We start from the raw sequence: 6,230 nt of genomic DNA on the forward strand, positions 1-6,230 counted from the left end.
TTATCCATTTCAAAACCAGTTTTGATGTGTGTTTGAAATCATTGTCCTATTGGAACAGCCAACTGTATCCAAGGTTCAATCATCTAGGTGTTGGTTTGAGGTGACGATAAAGAATTTGGAGGTAGTCCTCCTTCTTCATTATTCCATCCACTTTGTGCAGTGTACCAGTACCACTGGCAGCAAAACAGCCCTACAGCATGATGCTACCACCACCATGCTTGACAGCTGTTACAGTGTTCTTAGGTTTGAAATGCCTCATCTTGAATCCTCCAAACATACCTCTTGTCACTGTGGCCAAATAGTTCAATCTTTGTCTCATCTGACGATGAAACCTTTCTCCAGAAGGCATTTAGCTTGTCCCTGTGGGCAACTGCAAATTTCAATTGAGCTTGAAGGGGTCCATTTTGGAGCAGGGGCTCCTTTCTTGGTCAGCACCCTCTCAGACCTTCTTAGATCTTCACCGAGTTCCTTGGACTTTCCCATGTTTAGCTCAGCTGTTTCAAAGGAAAAGTCAAGGTATTGTTCACAGCCTTGGCGTCAGCGTTGGCACCAGCGACTGTTCCACAAAAACTTTAACACTGGCCGTAACTCGAGAATGATGTGAGCTAGAATGTTCAAATTCCCACCATAGATGCATCTACTAAAAATCTCGGACGAGTTTGCAGTGTGTTGATGAGTTCGTAAAGGCAAACTTCAGAATCGGTTTTAGTAACAAGGAAATGATTTTTCTTTTAGCACATAAACACGTGTGGGATAAGTGTAAGGACTTGGAAGAGATGGTGCAGAAAACTGTTCAGAAGAAAAAAAAACACACACACACAGACTTGGAAGAGTTGACTGTATGTGACCAATGTGAAATAGCCAGAAATGGACAGATACAAGGATATTAATGGTTATAGATTGGTGCAGTACAGTATGTGGTATCAGAAGATCCAGCTGGGACTGATGGACTTTTGCAAGTCCACAAGAACACGTATTGAGAAATGCCCATGGACATTATTAAGACATAATTCTTAATATTTCAATAATACTCTCAAAATGAACAATAAATCTTTCTTAATCTAGCCGTGATACTCCTTTGAAAGGTTTGGAGTAAACTTGCTGCAGCCACACATTAATGCAGCTGAACAACATTTTGCTGGTGCTTAGAATTAAGACTCAAATATAAAATAGGATGCAGCATACCGGGTCTTATCGCAAAAGCTTCAGATGATTGAAAGCCAGCAGGAACTGTTCGCTGTGTGATAATAATAAGAACAACAACACTCAAATACAAGAAGAAAGGCTATGTTGCACTTGTATTTACTTCATTGGCTTATGTAGCAGCAGATGTGATCCTCAGTGTGGACCTCGCCTAATTACTGTGGTAAAAGACTTTCAGGTCATACTGTGAGACACTTTGTCCTACTTTACATTTTTCTGTAATTCAAATTGTGTTTGGAAGTCTTTCTTGCCTATTGTTTGTCAGGCATCTTCATTCTAATTAGGTGTAATCCTTTGGTTTATAATCTCACTGTTGCAGGCATTAGGGATAATGTTTTAGCAGTGAATAATGCTCATAATCGACATGGAAATAAGGTAAAGTAAGTTTTCTCTTGCCTTTGATTTGTTTTCTGTTACTTCACTTTTTCAGTTTTGTCTTACCTGTAGAATATGCTTTGTGGATTTGTCCCGCTATTTCTGGTAGAGTACAAGGTTTTCAATAAAGTGTGACTGCCAGTGGGTAGAGAAGTTTGGCACATAATAGTGTTTAGATTAAACTGACCAAATATTTCTTTGATTACTGAGCACTTACCTGATATCCCAACAACTTTTTATATGCTGCATAACTTACTCAAGGTCTTTGTTCTTACAGATGTATGACAGATGTTGATGAACGTCGAAGCTATTTAAATTAAACACCTTCCAATTAGTTCACACCGACGCTTGTCCCAAAGATGATCACACCCTATCTAATGGCTTATTATGAGTAAATAAATTAATCGTCCACAACATTCACACGATCCTTCTTTGACGTAGGAGAGTGTTTGTTATTTTTTTCATGAACTGGGTTTCATATAAACCAGCCTGTTGGGTGTTTAGCCGAGAGTGAAAATAAAGTAGAATAACAGAGGTGTGAAAGCCAGGCAGCCTGAGGCAGTGCTCTGCCCCGGGCACTGCACATACCCAGATGTGATGAGCTTGTTATCTGTGTTATTTACTGGCAGGCTCTACTGCCCCCAGGGCTTTCATCATCTCTCTTAGGCGATGTGAATTTTCATGATTGGGTTCTATAATTTTAAGGCCAAGGTAATGTCTGTAGCCTAGTCTTTTTTTTTCTCTCTTCCTCCTTTCACCGGTCTCTCGGCCCATCTCCATTTTTCTGGAAACCCGATTACACTTTCAGGATCGCCGTCTGAGTCAAGGGTAGCAAAGAATACAGACAAGATGGAAAATGGAACATATACTTTTACTCATTTCCAGCCAAATCTAGCCAAAAATTGTGAAAATATGTCTGCAAGACATTTTATTGAGTAGGTATGATTCGCTAAAAGCAAAAGCAAGAAACTGCCAAGAATGAGGCACTAGAAAGAACACAGGGTGCAAAAAACTGGCATTATTCAGGTTTAAAAAACAATTTTTCAAACTGATCACTTTCGAAATGTGTCTTTAGTCTCTAAAATAATGACTAGCTGTGGGCAGATTGTGCATTGATAACAGTGTTGGCAGTTCAATTCCAGGCTCCTTTCCACACGTTGAGTAAGACACTGGCTTTAACGCCTTAATTAGTGGATTGCATAGTGGCTTGTTGCCATAGGTGTGCTGCCAGTGGGTGAATGAGAGGCAGCTTGTAGAGCACTTACAATAAGAGCACTATATAAATGCAATCCAGAAAAGAAAAAAAAAACAAAAAAAACACAGATCACTTTGAATAGGAGCATCAGATATTCTGCCTAGAAGATGACAAGACTGATATTTAATCTACTCAACTTGTTTTACATCCCATTATCCATCCTAGTACTCACACTAGGACTAGACAAGAGTACCAGTAGAGCTCGCAGACTGCAGGTTTTCTTGTGGTTTCTAGAGTTTCCAAGCTTATAGCTTACACTGCCTATAAAAAGCTGAAGCATATCACACTATATCCAGGGTTTGTCTGGCATAGACGACTCTTTAGCTCCCCCATAAAGGTTTTAGCCAGAACTAAAAGAAATTCACCAGCATTGAAATGCAGTTATTTTTCAAATAGTTTTGTTTGATTAATCAATAGATTTTTATCAAATAGTGCAACATACACTTAATACCTTTATTGTACACAGGCCGACCAAGCTCCTGTGTGCAGTCAACCCTTGAAATACCATTCAGTCAGAGAAAAACGTGATTCTAGTTTGTAGCCTTAGATAGAGGATGAAAATAACTTCACAAACTTTCATTTATTAGATATGGTTAGATATATTTTAGTGGTTTCCTATTTGCATTTTTATGTGGTGTGTTTTTAGGAAGTTAGGAACTGACTGAAGGCCATTCATGTGAAGGAAAACATACATTTAGTTTGGTTCCCCAGCATGAAAGGATGTTTCAGGATTGCTTTACCTTAGCCGAAATGATTGAATTGAAAGGCTGGATATTAAATTGTTGCAAATGGGTGCAATATTCATGTTTGTTTAAATCACTTACCTCTGGGGTCTAGGTTTTGGAAGATGTTCCTTAAAGACTCCCATCTGAACACCAGTTTAAGATTCCAAGCCTTAGTGAGGGAGTAAATAACTCTGCAAAACGTAGATTTTTAAGCAGAGTACATCAGTTGCCATCTGGGTTTTTTTTTTTTTCTTTGTAGTTTTAAGGGCTCAGTGTCTGACTTTCCTAGACTGTCCCAGCAAGATGGTCCTAGGCTGATATAGACAGTATGATCCTCCCCAATAGCCAGAGAAAATCTGCATAAGCATGGTGGGAACATTCCAGGCAGATGGGCCCTGTCTGGGTTTGAACCTAGGGTTTTCATTCTGTGAGGTAACCGTGCTAACCACTTAACCACCATGCATTTGTAAGGTATACATGGCTGTCTGTTTCCATATAAGTTGGTTTATTCATGTCCCCCCCCCCAGCCTAACTGATTCTACCGCTCCTTCTGCGCAGTGGACACCAGCTGCCTCATTAAGTCTGAAAACGGTCACCTAACACTACACTTTTGTGTCAGCGAGGATGACTAACGAGTGCACGCATGACATTGAGCTTTGTAAGTGGAAAAGTTGCTGGATGTCTGCACTGGTCCGTGCTCATGTGGTATACCTGTCAAATGCAATGTCATCATTTTTTAGAATCATCCCAGATATCACCAGGTTCTGTCAGCAGGAGACTCGTGACTGCATCTTTTATCTCTAGCTTCGTAGAGCTCGGTTGTTTTATATTGGAACCCTCTGCAAACTAAACATATTATCTTCTTCAGCAGGTCAGCAGCACACACTTAGACATATGGCTTTGTATAAGAAAGCGCACATGTGTACACATGTGACTGAACTACTACTTTTTACTTTTCATGACAGCAGGACCCTTAAGGTGACTGCAAGGGCTGATGTGCAGATGTGCAGACTGATGTGCTCATTTTCCTGCTCTGTCCAGGTGTTTACCTGATAACTACAGGAGCAGATATAACAAAACACACATATATATATCTGCATGTACGTATGTGAGAGAGAGTACAGGCAGTTTTGACTCCACAGCCACTGTGTTTGGTGTGTGTTTGGTGTGTGTTTGTACGTGTTTGTGTCTAAATGTCCGAGCAGGTAGATGTGGGGAGCTTTTACTGTGAGCCTGGACAGCGATGTTGCTGTGGTGATGATCAAAGGAGAAGTACTGCAATAGCTGTGAAAGAAGCTGGGCAAGACTGCAATTCATAAAGCTGATGCAGTTAACCATTAAAACACCGCCGACAGAAAAGATGAGTGACAGGCTCAGAGACGTAAAAATAAAGCCGCATAAACAAAGGCAAAATATGCGCCCAGCTGTTGTCTCATAGTGACACCTGTTCTTTGTGCCTCTTTTCCTCCCCATGTACTTCTTTGCCACTGGTGCAGCGCCATTTCTGGCTAGTTTGATGCATTTTGCGAAGACGAAGAAATTAGGGATGATTTGAAGAAAATCATGCTGGACAGAATATGCATGCCTCATGTGCGAATCATCTGGGAATCTTTTTTTGCATTAGACCCTCTCATAGCCAATGACGTCAGTGGTTCCAACTTTGGGTCCAGCAATTAGTCAGTGCTTTAGTCAAGCCAGCTCTTTTGGCACAGCCATCAATGCTTTTTTTTTGCTGGAATGGATGGAACCTATTCTAGATTAGGCACCACCACTGGCAAGAGTTACTAGATCATGTATTATTTTTGTGGTCCCAAATTTGCTCATTAAGATAGTACGTTCATACCAACCATTTTCCCATCTTGATGTGCCATACTGCCTTTGTGTTCTTCCTGTGAACCTATTCCGCATTCTTTGAACCCGTCTCTATTAGCCTGGTCTGTATTTTTTCTGAGTCAGCGTCTGCCCCACACCCCCGCAACTTCTAGTTACTGCAGCACTTTAGCATCTTAACATTCGTGGTGGGTGTGTGGGGTCTTCAGATTGGCCAGAGTAAGCTGTTCTCGAAGCACATCGCCATCCCTCACTTACTTACTCTCAAGCCCTCATTTCATAGACACCTGCATGGGCATTATTTTTTAATCCTTGATGCATAAAAGAAATTACTAAGGAGTTTAAAGCAATATGCGTCGAGTCTTTTCTGTTCAATTAACCTTTCTCATGCTAAGTCCATTACAAATATAACTAGATCAGCAGGTTCTATAATACACATTCAATCTTGGGAGTAATGTTTTTGAATTATTAATGTCTTGTTTTTGTTGGTATAACAGATCAAATTACAGGCTCTTAAATGTCTGCCTGGTCCAGTCAAGCTTTAGCTGAATGGGCAGTCAGCTTCCTCTGTATTAAAATTTGACTAACACACCCTGACTATACTGCAGTGCTTTTATTTTCAAAATCTATTAATGTTTTATGTACACATAAGAAGATTGGCCTCCACCCGAAGAGGAATTTATATGGTGATGTGTACTGCATATATATGTCCAGCTAGGCGCTTATTAAAAGGGGATGATTGTTCCTAGAAAGAACTGCTAAAGTTGAAATGCTGTATTCTCCAGGGAGCAGGCTGCTATGCATGAGTTGTCCTTTTTCTTCTCCACAATGTGTGAGAAACC

Source organism: Archocentrus centrarchus, chromosome 16 (assembly GCF_007364275.1).
Source record: "Archocentrus centrarchus isolate MPI-CPG fArcCen1 chromosome 16, fArcCen1, whole genome shotgun sequence".
NCBI classification, from domain to species: Eukaryota; Metazoa; Chordata; class Actinopteri; order Cichliformes; family Cichlidae; genus Archocentrus; species Archocentrus centrarchus.